Source organism: Octopus sinensis, linkage group LG10, assembly GCF_006345805.1.
Source record: "Octopus sinensis linkage group LG10, ASM634580v1, whole genome shotgun sequence".
Classification (NCBI taxonomy): domain Eukaryota; kingdom Metazoa; phylum Mollusca; class Cephalopoda; order Octopoda; family Octopodidae; genus Octopus; species Octopus sinensis.
In genome coordinates this window covers 58,486,897-58,505,037 of record NC_043006.1, presented here as the reverse complement: position 1 = coordinate 58,505,037, position 18,141 = coordinate 58,486,897, and positions in this window count along the sequence as shown.

Genomic DNA, 18,141 nt, shown 5'->3' with positions numbered 1-18,141 from the left:
GAATATTTTTGGAGGGCACTAATTTATATTGTGGGAAGATTTTTGTTAACTGTATTTTCTAAATCTGAGGTTGCACCATTGAATAGCGAGGGGGCAGTACCGTCCAGTGCATCTCCTTAGCGACGGGTATGTTAGTTAGACTTCTCGGAAATATATTGCAGGAAGATTTTTGTAAACTGTATTTTCAAAATCTGAGAGTGCACCATTGAATAGTGAGGAGTTGCAGTGCCGTCCAGTGCTCCCAACGGCATTGCCTGAGAGATAGGAGAAAGAAATATGTGTTACTAATTTGTGTTGTAGACAAATCAAATGCTCCAAAACGTTAGTAGATGTAGAGAAGTAGGCAGAAGTGGCTGAGAAAGAGAGTGGGAGGGATACGAAAATGTGAAAGCAATTTGTCTGACGCGCTGACAATTCTGCTTACACGCCATCTTAATAATAATGATACTTTAATTGCAATATTATAGTAATAATACTATAGTAATAATACTATAATTACAATGCCTGACATTTTTGGAGACAAGAACTAGTCGATTACATCGACCCCAGTACTTGACTGTTACTTATTATATCGATTTGAAAAGTTGAAAGCCGAAGTCGACAGAATTTGAACTCAGAACATAAAGACGGACAAAATGTCACTAAGTATTTCGCCCAACGCTAACGTTCTGCCAGCTCACCGCCTTCTTTCACCGCTTTTTATCGCTACCTTAATAATAATAATAATAATAATAATAATAATAATAATAATAATAATAATAATAATAATAATAATGATAATGATAATAATAATAATAATAATAATAATAATAATAATAATAATAATAATAATAATAATAATCCTGTCTGCTATAGGTACAAGAAGGCCTGAAATTTTTTGGGAGATGGGTTAGTCGATTACATTGACTCCAGTACTTGAATGGTACTTGTCTTAACGAAAGCCAAAGTCGATCACGGTAGGCTTTGAACTCAGAAAGTAAAAACGGACGAACTGCCGTTAAGCATTTTGAAGGGTGTACTAACGATTCTTATTTCTTTATTGCCCACAAGGGGCTAAACATAGAGGCGACAAACAAGGACTGACAAAGGGATTAATTCGCTTACATCGACCCCAGTGCGTAACTGGTGCTTAATTTATCGACCCCGAAAGGATGAAAGGCAAAGTCGACCTCGGCGGAATTTGAACTCAGAACGTAACGGCAGACGAATTACCGCTAAGCATTTCACTCGGCGTGCTAACGTTTCTGCCAGCTCACCGCCTTATAACACAGACAAGTTTATATTTGGAATTTGAGAAATGTCTTGCATATTTTTACTGTTCCACTCACAGATTGCACGTGTAATGTACGAATTAGCCGGTCGATTTCTCTTTCTGAAAATCCCAGCAGGTGTGCTAACGATTCTATCACCTCGTCGCCTTAATAATAATAATCCTTTCTGTTCTAGGAACAAGGTATGGCATTTTAGAGGAGGGGCTAGTCAATTACATCGACCCCAGTGCTTACTGGTACTGATTTCATCGACATCCGAAATGATGAAAGGCAAAGTCTATCTCTCGACGAAATTTGAACTCAGAATGTAAAGATGGATGAAATGCCCCCAAGAACTTTTTCCGTCGCGCCAGTGATTCTTCCAGCACGCCCGCCTATATTATATTAATATATTCTGTCATTTTTAGGATTGCCAGATATTTATGCTTCTTCTGTGCTTAATGATTTTATATTCTTACCATTAAATAGATCGATTCCAGTACTTTTAATAGGTCTTCTCTGCTTCATATTTACCATAGCATATTTCTCAATTCCGAACGTCATTCCAATGCGTTTCTAAATACTATTACTGTTCGTACTAAGGAGTTACAGAAATGAATGAAAAACCTTAGTAAAGAATATTTTTGCAGAATGAAGATTTGAAAATCCAAATTGAATGCAGCAAACGAGCAATCAATGCGAGGGCATAACCCCAATAAGGTATGGAGCAGGAACTTTTAAGTAGAGAAAGGATACGCTGAAGGATATCGACAAGAAAACAAGGAAGCAGCTTCCAATGAACAGAATCATTAATCTACAATATTGTAGATACAAGAATAAAAATAAGTAACACTCCTTTAAGGAGTTAATACGCGAAGGACTATTTACAGACGTTGTGCAACTCAAAAAGAGAAAACGGGAATGTGTAGAAAAGATGAAATCAAATTTTCAAGGAAAGAAGCTTTATTCATTTTTATTTTTTTAGAAAGGTCAAAGTTGGCTATGCTTAAAGAAAGAAGCGTTGAAGAAAATGACCGAGGGAATGATTTTTTGTGGGAGGAAAAAGTAAGGCTTTGGTTATGCCTTTTTCTCCTCCACTTCCGAAAACCGTATTGGAGGTGTAGGAATTTAGTGATAGACGAAAAAACACAATCCATATAACACCAGAGAACGAGTGGGATCCTTTAAGTACCATGACATTTTGTTCAACGCAGTAACGATTCTGTCAATCCGCTAAATATAAAAATACTAGCAGTATCGCCCGGCGTTGCTCGGGTTTGTTTCGACCCTTTAGAATTGGAATTCTTGAAAAGTAAAAAAAATTGCATTATGTAGCTTGTTATTCTCTTTAAGTGAACATTTTTCTGGTTGAAATACACCGAAAAATGGCGACACAGCAGTCAAAAAATCGTAAAAAATAGGGATTTTCATAGAAAAATAAGCACCTTTTTGATGTATATAATTTTTGGTGTTAACATGGTCCGATTTGAATTTTTTTCTTCTACGGAAGGAAGAGCAAGCCTTCTTCTATCATACATTCCATTTTGGTCAACTTGCGCCTCAGGGTCTCGGAGGAGACAGTGTTAGTTGAAGGCTACCAAACCCGCCATACACAGACAACTTCAGCTTTATATATATAGAGATGACATTTTGTTCAACGCAGTAACGATTCTGTCAATCCGCTAAATATAAAAATACTAGCAGTATCGCCCGGCGTTGCTCGGGTTTGTTTCGACCCTTTAGAATCGGAATTCTTGAAAAGTAAAAAAAATTGCATTATGTAGCTTGTTATTCTCTTTAAGTGAACATTTTTCTGGTTGAAATACACCGAAAAATGGCGACACAGCAGTCAAAAAATCGTAAAAAATAGGGATTTTCATAGAAAAAAAAGCACCTTTTTGATGTATATAATTTTTGGTGTTAACATGGTCCGATTTGAATTTTTTCTTCTACGGAAGGAAGAGCAAGCCTTCTTCTATCATACATTCCATTTTGGTCAACTTGCGCCGCAGGGTCTCGGAGGAGACAGTGTTAGTTGAAGGCTACCAAACCCGCCATACACAGACAACTTCAGCTTTATATATATAGAGATCTATATATACATTCCGAAGTAGAATAAAAAAAAGAACAAAATATCAAAAGTTCTTAATTTTATTGCTTTACGAATCGACATTTTTGTTAATCTATTGGAAACTGTTGGCTCATTTCTCACTGCAGATGTGACTTCTCTATTGCTTACTATTGATTACTTCTCATCTTAATATAGAGGACGATTTAACTGATCAATTGATTTTTAGTTGGGATGTTTTTTTGTTTATGATAAAGTTTCAAAATATAGTAATTATTAGCGTTACCGAGAAATTAGTCAATACATGGTTTAAAAATATACAAAATTTATACAAAGAACGGAGACATATGAAAGAACAGGGTGTATTAATTTGATGTTCAGGAAAAATGAAAGTCCTTGACGTTTCGAGCCTACACTTTTCTACAGAAGGGGAGAAAACAGATGGGGAGAAAACAGGTGCGGGAATGAGTCCTTCACATATGCTAATTTCTCGGTAAATCCACTCCTTGCCAGTGCATCATTATAGGGGTGTTGGTGTTGGGGGCGTGCTTGTTGAAGGTCTCCCTAACGGCCAAAACGTTGGTTATTCTTTCGCTAACGCTCGACACTAGGTTTCTAATTACAGCGGGGGTGGGGAGAAGGACGTGAATCGAGCTTCTATAGATGTACACAGTTTCCTTGTTGGGCTTCCTGTATGGGTAATACTTGCTCGTTTTCAGGTCTAAGATCTCGTCTAGGAAATCGATCGTGGTCAAGTTGGTGGTAACTGTTTTGGACAGATCGAATTCTCTGAATATTTTTATCAGTCTCTTCCTAAACTTGTCCATCTTGTGGCCGTTCAGATGGCTTGAGATTGCCAGGCCGTAGGCCTTGTAAAGGGCCGACTTATGTAAGTGCTTGTGTTTCTTGAGGATATCCATAAAAATAATCCGACGAGGTCGGCGATCTCAGCTCTGTCGTAGCTCTCCATAGAAACGTCGAACAATGGATCACCCAGAAGTAATGGTCGTTAATCAGGATCGACTTTCTGACGTGCATGATGATTCTGACGTGCATAATGATTCTGACGCCAAAATCACTTATACTTCTGGATATCTTAACAAAATCCAGGGCCTTCAGGAGGGAGAGGTTTCAATACAGAAAGATATAAGTTTCCAGTGTCAAACTGCGTTAATCTGCAGGCTGATTTACTAGCGATACCGCGGTACCAGTTGATCACAGATGCCCTAGAATCCAATTGAATAAACTATGTGGCTCTTCTAATGTAAGAGTTGATGGTATCAAGAATGTGCTTACTGACAATGTCTATCTTACTTTTAGAAGGGTTGATTAGCCTGATTGCGGGGCTGGAGAGGAAATTAGGTTTATGATCCTTAAGTGTAATGTAGGTGGTTGGCGATCACGTGACGAGGAGGTTCACACGATCCTCGATATCAAGACGCTGGCAAGCTCCTTCGCTTCTGTATTCATAGTATCTCATTGTATGTGGAGGTGTTAGTCTTCTTGTATGTCTTGTGATTGTCTTTGTGAGGAGTCTTGCGTGCGTGGGATGCTTGTTTCATAAATGTTTTTGTTTTTGCGAGGATACGCTCATTGCTTAATTTTTGCCATATAGTCATTTTAGATTGAGTAGAGGATTAGAACGATATCGAAACCTAACTTTCTTTACAGTGCTCCATAAGCCAATTTCGAAGCTCTCACGGTCCTTTTATCTGAGGAAGGCACTTTCAGGAATTGAAGCCGAACTTGTCTGCGGATGTAGCAGTAGAAGGATTCTCGAAGAATATGGCCTTCCAGTGCATACGCTTGATGACATTGTCACGGGCACATACATGCTCACATACACATGCGCACACATATGCACACACATGCACACGTCTATTGTAACGTATACTTCCGCTCTCTACACTTCCTCACTCCACCAAACCTCAGTTCAATTCCTATCCCCCAGCATTGCTGTTGCAACTACACTAGCGTACACCAGTCACACTCGCGCACATAAATACCATAAGCATACATATATATTTACACATACATACACATACCAGAGAAAAAACATACACGCACGCACGTGAATTTTATTGAATTTTATTAATGCTATTAATTCCTTTCAAAGATTTCTTTCTTGCCCTTAAACTCAAATGCTCTTTGAAGCAATATACAGGGTGTCCCAGAATTTACTATCTATTTCAGTGAAATTGAACAATTTAAAAAAAAATCACTCTTATTTATGTTTATCATGTCTAGTATGTGTTAAAAGTGTATAAACTTTTAGTTTTATTTATGATTAGCAGCATAGTCCGGCATTACCCGGGTATGTAAGAACCCCTAGTAGGCAACGACTAATCCCAATCTAGTCCTTTCCCTCTAGGGAACGAAGGCGCATGTGTAGGTTGCAATGTCTTCTCTTCACTCGAATACTTCTGTGTATACGATGCTCCTAGCTGTCCCTTTGGGCGAAAACATGAAAACATCATTGCGCCTCCCAACGCGTGAACAGCCCACGTAGAGTTGACCGTGGGCGAAGCACTGTTCGCCCAAATGTAAGTTGCGAAAACTACAACAGAAAATGTGTTGCATATAAAAAGCTTAGATTCTCGACTCCATGTCGAATTTATCGATTTTTTTCAGAACTGGGGGAACTTTTCAAAATTTTCGCTGTGTTAGTTTTGAATTATGACATTGGGCTATGTGTGTGTCAAGTTTCATCAGAATCGGTTGAAAGCCGTGGTCAGGATGAGGGTACAACCTGACACACAGACACACAGACAGACAAACTGCCGTTTATATAGAGAGAGATTTCATGATTTGTATATATATATTAAATAATTTTATTTTCATTCCTATTGGATCCCGCTTATCTGTCCACGACAGCTGTTTTTCAATTTGGCTGCAATCAATTTCTTTACCTCCAGCCCCAGGATGGAGCCACAGTTTAGCAGAACTTGAAGAACGCATCCAGTTAGCAGTGAAGGAGATAACTCCTGGAATCCTTCAAAATGTGTTTCGCAACTCTAAGGATAGATTTGAAATTTGCAGGGCTACAGACGGAGCATATGTTGAACATTTTCAATAAAGTTTTGACGTTGTTGTTGTTGTTTGTTCCTTCTCGGCCCCATGAGCCACGCCTGGCTCATAGGCCCGGTTTCCCGGTTTCCTTGGCGTATAGGTTCCCCACCTGGACGGAACGTCGGTCCGTCTCAGGTGAGCTGCAAGAGGAAAGAGTGAGAGAAAGTTGTGGCGAAAGAGTCAGCAGAAGTTTCGCCATTACCTTCTGCCGGAGCCGCGTGGAGTTTAGGTGTCTCGCTCATAAATACACACGGTCTTAGATCCGAATCCGCGATCCCTCGACCGCGAGTCCGTTGCTCTAACCACTGGGTAACAAAATTTTGGTAATATGATTAAGTAATAAACATAAAATTGTGTCAGTCTTTTTAAAAAACATTTGCTCGATTTCATTAAAATAGTTTATTGACACTCTGTATATAATAAAAGATCACACTGCCCATCCTTCATATTTACGAAACATTTACAATTATGAATCCATCTCACATTTCTGTAACGTACACCAGAAGAGATAAATACAAAGTATCTCATCAATGTTGGTTTCTTTATCTTTCAAGCATGCAATGACCTCTGTCACATTTCGTATTCAAAACTTGTCCTATGAAGATTGATTAACGAATATTTCAACAAAAAAAGTTATTTCTTTAGAAACGTTTGCTGTATCCGCCTGTTTTTCAATCTATCTATCTATCTATCTATCTATCTATCTATCTATCTATCTATCTATCTATCTATCTATCTATCTATCTATCTATCTGTCTGTCTGTCTGTCTGTCTATCTATCTATCTATCTATCTATCTATCTATCTATCTATCTATCTATCTATCTATCTATCTATCTATCTATCTATCTGCCTGTCTGTCTGTCTGTCTGTCTGTCTGTCTGTCTGTCTGTCTATCTATCTATCTATCTATCTATCTATCTGTCTGTCTGTCTGTCTGCCTGTCTATCTATCTATCTATCTATCTATCTATCTATCTATCTATCTATCTATCTATCTATATCTATCTACCTGGACGTCGACGAGGAGTACCTGACCCGCCTGTTCAGGACGACTTTCGGGCCAGGGCCCATGGACAACTTCCAGAGATCCCTGGCCTGGCAGTGCTACCGAGAAGCGCTACCCGTTCGGGATAAGCTCTACAGACACGGCTCGAGAAACACGGGGCCGACCTGCCCGAGATGCGGTCAGAGCGACGAAACCGTTCTGCACGCACTCGTGCAGTGTCCAACAATTTCCGACCTGTGGCCTTATGTCGAACAACTGCTGTCACGTGTGGGACGAGTCGGTTTATCAGCTGAGTCTATCGTCAATATTGTCACGCCTCCTTCCTTCAAACGGGAAGGAAGAGCTATTTTCATCATCCTTGTGGCTATGGCGAAAGAATGTATCTGGTGGACGCGTCTGAAAGGATTGGAGACAAACACTTTCCTCTCTGGTCAATCTCTCATCAACTTCAAGTACCACTTGAAAAGGAAAGTGAGAGTAGAGAGGCAAGTTTTGTCTAGCGAATGTTTTAAAAAAAGATGGGTGAATGTAGCAAGGATGGCACGTATGAATGACGAAGCCACCTTGAGCATAATCCTATGAACCAAGAAATTGAAAACAGAGGGTTACCCACTTGCAAACAAATGTGGTAACATATAACAATATTGACCAAGGCTACCGTGGTCTTTTTCGTAGGCTTTTCTTCCCACGGATAAACCTTACTTGCTTTCCCCTTTACACCATATATCATAACACTGTGATACACGATCCCTATTGATCGTTCTTTTTTCCTCTTCCCCTTTTTTCCCCTTTTTTCTTCTTTTTTCATTTCTCTTTCCTTTTGTTCCTTTTCCTTTCCTTTTTTTTTCTTTTTATTCTTTTTATTTTATTCAATTTTTTGTTGTTTTTGTTCTTTTCTTCCCTTTTACGATCCCTCTTGATCGAAAACCTACGCCACCCCTTTTTTTTTCTTTTGTTTTTTGTTCTCTTCATCCCCCAAAAGAAAAGCTCTACCTTGTAACTTGTCCCATCTGTGTGCAGCCCTGTGTGGCCAATAAAGAAACTTATCTATCTATCTATCTATCTATCTATCTATCTATCTATCTATCTATCTATCTATCTATCTATCTATCTATCTATCTGTCTGTCTGTCTGTCTATCTGTCTATCTGTCTATCTATCTATCTATCTATCTATCTATCTATCTATCTATCTATCTTCTATCTTTCTATCTGTCTATCTGTCTATCTGTCTGTCTGTCTGTCTGTCTGTGTGCCTGTGTGTGTGTATGTGTCTGTTTCATGTATACATGTCTACACGTTCACACACACACACACACACACACACACACACACACAGAGCATACAACACGACACACAAAATCTGGCGACTATAAACACCGAAGAAACCTCTACGTGGCTGCTAGACTTGCGAAGAATCGCAGGCAAATCTCTACCATATTGGAAAAGAAAGGAACATATTGGACAACATAGTGTAAAACATACAAAAAGACAGGATGGTCAAGACTGGAACACCTTTCATCGTAGGTCAGTTTGATAGGAATGGACCTGGAACAAACCAACAATAACAACAACAGTAGCAGCAGTAGCAACAGCAACAACAACAGTGGAGGTGCAATGGCCCAGTGGTTAGGGCAGCGGACTGACGGTCGTAAGACCGCGGTTTCGATTCCCAGACCGGGCATTGTGAGTGTTTATTGAGCGAAAACACCTAAACTCCACGCGGCTCCGGCGGGGGTGGGGGTGAACCCCGCTCTACTCTTTCACCACAACTTTCTCTCAATCTTTCTTCCTACTTCTGCCACAAAGCAGAGGAACCATGGTGTAACCCACTATGGTGTGGTGAATTTTCAGACCCTAGTCTAGATTGCGAATCCTCTGTACCCCAGGATGGTTCAGCTCTCCACCCGTTAAAAGCCACCGTTTACGGAATGAGGATAACAACGTAGCTTTCGCGCCCGTGCAACCGCCAGTCTATCGCGTGTGGTGGGTGGATCTTCAAGTTGCCACACGCATTCTTAGTAGCTTAGAATAGGCTCGAATTAGAGATTATTCTTTGTGGCTAATGGCGTGAGTCCTGATTGAAGAAGAAGAAGAAGAAGAAGAAGAAGAAGAAGAAGAAGAAGAAGAAGAAGAAGAAGAAGAAGAAGAAGAAGAAGAAGAAGAAGAAGAAGAAGAAGAAGAAGAAGAAGAAGAAGAAGAAGAAGAAGACAACTGTTAACTAGTAACGACCTATATTTCAAGGCAGGAACCTGTTCTAAACGTTCCAGCAGATATTTACAGTATTCTTAGATTCGTTGATATGCCATGCTTCTCTTTTATATACGGAGATAATTTTCTATGAAGAAAAAATAATTAAGCCATCAGTTTTTTTAAAATCCAGGCGAGACTAATGATTCTGACGGGTTCTTTTGATGATGGCTTCAAATTTTGGGGTGAGGCCAGCAAATTTAGTAGGACGGAGTTAGTCTATTACATTGAATCCAGTGCTCAACTGGTACTTATTTCATCGACACCAAAAGGATAAAAGCAAAGTCAACCACGGAGTGATTTGAACTCTGAACGCAAAGGGCCGAAGAAATGCCGTGAATCATCTTAACCGATTTGCTAAAGATTTTTCCAGCTTGCCACTTTTAATAATAATAATGATCTTTCTACCAAAGTACTATTCCAGTACTTAACTGGTACTTATTTTAACGACTCCCTAACGGTGGAAAGTAAAGTTGACCTCGGCGGTATATGAACTCAGAATTTTAATAAAATGCCGTGAAGCATTTTGTCCGACGTGCTAACGATTCTCTCAGCCCCGACATCGCCGAGGCTTCCTCGTTGGCTCAGACTGCTATTTTGTTATTATAATGTATAAAGTACGTTCCGACAACAATTCTGACCAACGTTGAATTTCTGTTGTTTGTTATTATGTAACACTACTTAATTATTATGATAAATATCTTCACAATTGCTTAGACAATAAAAAGTTTCATTGTTGAAAGAGTTGCTTTTTCGGAACTCTTCAGGTTTCGTAAATTCGGGTTAATGTATAAATCACACCCGTGTATATTTGAATGCCTGTTTGTGAGTGTGAGCATCTGTATACGTGTGTGAATCTGTGTGAGTGGTTTTCTTTTGTGTATGTGAATGAAGGTATCTTTACGATAAGAAATTGTTTTGTTACACGAACAATAAAGCCATTATATGAAAAACAAGTTAATCAGGTATAAAAAAACAACAACAAATAAACAAACAAACAAACAACAAATATACATTATATTATTTCATATCTGAAATGTTTGCTTACAAATCCACAATATTCGGTCAAGAAAATTACATTTATTGTACTCTTAACAACAATAGCTAGTACTCCCTTTTCCGGTTGAATGGATGGTACTGTTATTCTACTTGTAGAATGTGTGACAACCATCTCCTGCCAATGGAAAGGTGTTAATTGTATTGATTATGTTTTCTCTGGTTATAACTTGGCAATCTTTCGTCTCTAGTAGACCTTTCCGTCGATTTCCGTAAAATTTTTTTTTTTTTTTACATATGGGCTTGCAGGAACTTTTGAAGTAATGAGAGCGAAAGAGACTAAGAGAAAGCGATTGTATGACGAGGGAAATTCTTTTGAAGTTACCGTGCATGGGAGCATTGATGTACATGTGTGTGTGTGTGTGTGGTGTGTGTGTGTGTGTGTTTGATGGGGTGTGGGAGACAGACAGTATGTTGTGTAAGTGAAGTGCTTCTGTTAGTTGTAAGAGACAGAGAGTAATGTGTGAAAGAAAGAGATAACTGAACATTTTTACTCGGTGTATGTGTATATGTATGTATATTACTTCAAAAGTTCCCGCAAGCCCATATGTAAAAAAAAAAAAAATTTTACGGAAATCGACGGAAAGTCTACTAGAAACGAAAGATCGCCTATAACTTTTATGCATTATCAAAGAACTATTAGAATCGTGTAACAATCAAAAAGAAAGCGAAGAACTTTTTCGGTTTACTGTTCTACTTCTATACGTTTTACGCATGAAAAACTAATTGCCAACATACATATATTGTATAAAATGCCAATCACACGATAGGCAATTGACCATCATCCATCTGAAACATATTAGTTCCAATAAAAACAGAAAATACTTAAAATTTTGCACTATACCTATTATTTCTGTTAATATCATCACTAGTGTGTGTGTGTGTGTGTGTGTGTGCGTGCGTGCGCGCACGTGTGTGTGCGAATGTGTGCATGTGCGTGCGTCTATATATATATATAACATACATACACATATATATAATATTTGTAAACAAACCAGAAAGTATATATTCAGTAAATCTGGCTGAAATTGCTGGGTGAACGTTTGGCCCAATCGGATGCGCAAGGAGCCGTGTAAGTGATGATTTGTGGGTTCGATTCTGGCCAGGTCAGTTGTCTGTATTAAAAATTCGTTGCTTCAAATTCGAGAATATATATATATATATATATATATATATATATATATATATATATATATATATATATATATATATATATATATATAATATATATATATTATTGTGGTGTGTTTATATATATATGCTCTTTACTCTTTTGTTTGTTTCAGTCATTTGACTACGGCCATGCTGGAGCACCACCTTAGTCGAGCAAATCTTTGTATGCCCAGTACTTATTCTATCGGTCTCTTTTGCCGAACCGCTAAGTGACGGGGACATAAACACACCAGCATGGGTTGTCAAGCAATGCTAGGGGGACAAACACAGACACACAAACATACACACACACACACATACACACACACATATATATACATATTTACGACGGGCTTCTTTCAGTTTCCGTCTACCAAATCCACTCACAAGGCTTTGGTCGGCCCGAGGCTATAGTAGAAGACACTTGCCCAAGATGCCACGCAGTGGGACTGAACCCGGAACCATGTGGTTGGTAAGCAAGCTACTTACCACACAGCCACCCTGCGCATATATATATATATATGTTCTGGGGTCCAATTATTCGCCTAAAGGCGGTGCTCCAGCATGGCCGCAGTCAAACGACTGGAACAAATATACGATCATATATATATATATATTATATATATATATATATAATATATAATGTATATTCTTCGCGTCTTGACAGACATTCTAAGCAATGATGAGTGTCTTAATTAGGTACTCGTAGTTTTCTTCCTGCAGTTTCTCTAATGAGTGATACTTCTATGGTTGATGAGTAAGTTCTACTGCGAAATCTGCAAGCAAAGAAGGTCCTGCAGGACTGCTGGGCTGCAGTGCGTTGTCTTTCTTTCTTTCGTTGACGTTTTGCTTTGAGGGCCAGGATGTTTTCTTCTTCCCCGAGTTGTTTGACTCCTTTGTTCACCGAGTTTTCCCATGCGGTTCTATCTTTAGCTAACGTTTTCCCAACTCTTTGCATCGATGTGGCACTTGGTCAGGCTACTTTACATGTGGCGACACACTACATGCAGAAATTAGTTTTCGAATTTTTTATATTATATTATATGATTATATATATATATATATATATATATATATATATATATATATATATATATATAATATATATATATATATAAACCTCCTCCTCTCTCCTCTTTTCTCTCACACCTATTTCATCCCACCACCTCTCCTCTCTTGCTTGGTACCTACTTCCTCTCTTCTCTCCTACCCACCTTCTCACTTCTACCCTCTCCCTTCATCGTCACCTCACCCTCGTTACCCCACCCTACACATTCCAACTTCACCCATCTCTTAGATGCCACCCTTGCTTCCCCACTCTCGCCTTTCCCACAACCCCACACCCCCAAACCTCACCACATACCACATACCACCACACCATACCACCACATGAGAGCGTAATGAGAGCGAAAGAGACTAAGAGAAAGCGATTGTATGACGAGGGGAAATTCGTTTTGAAGTTACCGTGCATGGGAGCATTGATGTACATTGTGTGTGTGGGGTGTGTGTGTGTTGATGGGGTGTGGGAGACAGACAGTAGTTGTGTAAGTGCTTCTGTTAGTATGTGTGAAGAGACAGAGTAATGTGTGAAAGAAAGAGATAACGAAAATTTTTACTCGGTGTATGTGTATATGTATGTATATTACTTCAAAAGTTCCCGCAAGCCCATATGTAAAAAAAAAATTTTTTTTACGGAAATCGACGGAAAGGTCTACTAGAGACGAAAGATCGCCTATAACTTTTATGCATTATCGAAGAACTATTACACCACCACACCGCATCACATCACCCCGCGTACACTAGCACTGACCACTTCCCAGCACCTACACCATCATCCATACACCTACACATGCATACGCACACGTCAATGTCTCTAGCCCCCTTCCACAGGCACATACACGCTCTCACATACACTACGCACGCGCACCTTCGTTTTGGGATCACCTCTACTTTATTATTTCCCCTTCTTCCTAGCTCTCCTGTGTGACCCCTCTGTCCGGCATTCACCATGATAGATCGTTAGCCACTAAACCTTTTCCTATTTTCTCTCCTTGTTTATTTTTGTGTTCCTTTCTGTTGAAGAGCGTAGGCTCGAAACGTAAAAGACTTTCTCACTTCCCGAACGGTAAACTAATACATCTGTTTGTTGTTTACACACCCGTCTTCGTCTTTTTTTTTGTAAATTTTAACTATATATTATATATATATATATATAATATATATATATATATATATATATATATATATATATATATGTGGTCGGCTCGGAGCCATAGTAGAAGACACTTTCCCAAGATGTGACGCTGAGGGACTGAACCCGGAACCATGTGACTGGTAAGTAAACTTTTTACCACACAGCGACGGTATAACTGTAACTTGGTGGATTCAAGCAGAGGAGATGTTGCATAGTTAATAATTTCTTGATCTATTGAAAGAGATTGACGCAAGATGATTTATACACATTGCAGATATTATTCAACTGTTACAAAGTTTATCGCATCAGCTAGGGGTTTCAACAGAGAATCTCATGTAGTAAGCTGCTACCAGGTCGACGAGAAGCTCACGTAATGTCGCCGTTGATGACAAGTTAACTGTCTGACGGTGGTAGAGTAAAAAAGAAGAGTTAGATTAGATAGAAAGGGAGAGAGAAGTTAACAGTCAGAAAACTGAGAAGGAATTTTGCTACTTCTATTAGCAAATGAAAGAATAAGCATCTACGCACATATACATAAATATATGCATGTACGTAGTCACACCAGCATATATATACACATATAACCAATATATATATATATATACACACACACACACACACGGATATACACTTATATATACAGGGTGCGGTCGGTATTTGAGGGCACGTGCGTTTTTAGTCATTATTTTATTTTCATTGAACTTCTATTTCAGAAAATAACCATGACGAGTGAAATGAAAAGGCATGCTATGATTGGGGCTTTGAGGGCTAAGCATGGTGATTAAGAATTTTCTCGTTTTCTGAAAGTTGCAAGATCTTTTGTCCACAGGATTTGGTGTGAGTTAGAGAAAGAAGACGGAAGTGTATTACCTGTATCAAAACGAAAAACACATCCCAAACGCTCTAATTCTGTCAAGACACATGAATTTATTCAGGAAGTTGAGCAAAACATTGATGACAATGCTAGAAATTCAATGAGGTCAATTGCAAAAAAAATTCGTGTGTCAGAAAAACAATCAGAAATGTTGTGCATGATGACATCAGTTACAAATCTTACGTAATGAAGAGAGGTCAATTCATGTCAGAAAAATCAAAAGAAATCCGTTTAATCAGATCTAAAAGACTTTTGAACAAACTTGAAAATCGGTCAAAAGATGGTGTGATTTGGTTTTTCTCAGATGAGAAAAACTTTAACCATTCCCAGAAAACTAACAGAAGAAATAACAGATGGCTATGTGCAGACTCTTCTGAGGTTCCAAGAGCAATGCACACAAAATTTCCTGCAAGTGTCATGGTTTTGGGTATTGTTAGCAATGAAGAACATGTGATGCCTCCTCATTTTTTTTCACAAGGCCTTATGGTGAATGTTGCTGCGTATAGTGAGGTTCTGGATAACGGTTTTAGGCCTTGGATCAATAGTGTATACAACGGAAGGTCTCATGTCTTTCAACAGGATTCTGCACCATCACACAAGGCTCAAATGACACAAGAATGAATACCCAACAATTTACATGATCACATCACCCCCAACATTTGGCCTTCTAATTTTCCAGGTCTCAATCCACTAAACGAATATGTATAGAGCATCGTTGAGAAAAATCTTTATGAACACTCCCATAGCACCAAAAATTCTTGGAAAGCCGCCATAGTTCGAGTCATATCCGATATGAACAAGGGCCGAGCTTGTAAACGACTTCGACCCCTCATAGAGGTAGCTAGTGATGCTTATGGTGGTTTTATTGAATGAAATTATTAAATTGATAATTTAGCTCTATGTTATTTCTATAAAAAGTACAGTTTTTTCTGTTATATATAAGCATTTTTTAAAAATCATAAATATCATAATATCATAAATCTGCCCTCAAATACCGTCCGCACGCTGTACATATACACACAAACATTTACATATTGGTTTCAAATTTTGCACAAAGCCAGAAATTTCGGGTGATGAGGTAACTCGATTGCATCGACCCCAGTGCTCAACTGGTCTTTATGTTATTGACCCGGAAAGGATGAAAGGCCAAGTCGACCTTGGCGGAATTTGAACTCAGAACGTAAGGACGGACGAAATGCCACTAAGCATTTTGTCCGGGGTGCTAACAACTCTGCCAGCTCGCCGCCTTCGCACACGTTTACTTATTAATTTTGATATACCTTAAAAAGCACATACAAATATTATTACAGTGTACCCTTTTAAAATAATTTCCGTCAAAACTTCTAATTCTACATTCGACTTCTCATGCGCATATATGAAATACACCTTTTGCATATCTGTCTATATCTGCGCCTGTGTGTAGGAGAGATATACGTGCGCGTACGAGTGTGTGTATGCGTGCCTGTATATAGAAAAGGTACAAATGCTATGTTGTTTTTCGCATATATGTAATAACCGTTATATGCGAGAGAAAATTCCTTTTATTACATTTTAAAAATGTGACTATCAGAGCCTCTGCTTAAAACTGACTATATACAAATATATTATTTATTTCTTCTGCGTGTGAGTGCATTTTTGTCTGAACTACATTTACCAACACTATGATAGATCTCTAAGCCTCCAGAAACAGTTGTTGGACTTATAACGCCTTGCCTCTTCCCCTTTAATTTTCTCTGTCGTTTTTACTCTGTGTGAATTTGATCTATTAATATATAAATATCTTTATATCTATACTTAAATATTCATAGTTTGAACATCTTCAGTTTTTGCTTTCTTTCTGTTTGCATGTATACACATATATATTTTGTAAATCAAACCTGAGCAGGTATATTTAATTTGTTTATCTACATAATTGTCTCCATATCTCCTTACCTGGATTCCTCTTATAACCACTCTTTACCCCGCAGAGTTGGTTTCTCGTAAAGATATCAGAGTCTAAGTTCGAATCGTTTGAGCGCTACTAAGTGTTTTCAATACCTAGAATCTCTGACTCTCACCTGTTGACTATATATATAAGTATAAACATATGTAATAATGTATGTGTTTTAATGTAAGATCCTCGTCCACTTGTATGTTATTCTTGGCATTGTAATATTCTTGTCGCCACTATTGTTGTAGCGGTATTCCACGTTTTTGACTTGTCTATCGTGATATCGCTGATACCTCCGCAAGACAATGGCTTTGAAACGTCTACCTAGACGATAGCTCGAACAAATATATATCACGCAACTGACATGTAACTCCAACTAAGAACTTGTACCACGACTCTACTACTACTGACCATCCTACATCGACTGACTGTCTGACTTTATAGTGGCTACTCATACCACTTTCTCACGTGGGAAGGGGAGTACTATTTTCGCTACAACAGTATGAAATTTATGTAAGTATTTTATTATACATACATGCATATATAAAAAGTAATTAAGAAAAGAAATTCCTTCAAAGGGGTGTGCAAGGCATCCAATTCACTGGTACGTCAGTTGAATACCACAGAAATAGGGGTATAATACAAATTACAAGCTATAAATTAAATAGAGAGATTCCTCTGACAATCTAACAATTTATTTATATTATAATATAACATAATATACTATGAATATAATATATGAAAACATAAAATTATTAAAAAAACAAAAAAGCCAACAATTTGTTTCGACTTGTATAGATTATTTGATTTATAAACAATTCATATCCATGTATATAAGTCTCTTCAGGGTTTTGGTTCAAAAGAAAGACGAAATTCCGCGTGAAAGGACGGCCAGATTGCAAAAAATTTATTGCAAATATCTATGTTTAGAAGCGCGAGCGTTAAATTTTCAACTATATAACGAGTACTATTAACAAAAAAAAAAAAAAACAAAAAAAAAACCAACAAAAAAACAACAACAGCAAAAAACAAGATTATAACGGACAAAATGATTAAGTAAATAGAATCTACAACTATCGAAATATATTTCTATATATCTTAAATAGATATATAGAATTCGTTTAGGTCGAAGACAATCTTTGGCTATTAATAATATAGAACAACAATATATAAGTATATAAATGAATTAAGTATCAGAGTCTTACTTAAATGTGTAATTAACTATTCATTCTTTGAATATATATATATTATATATATATATTTAGAAGGTTTAGAAGTATAAATCTTAGTTTA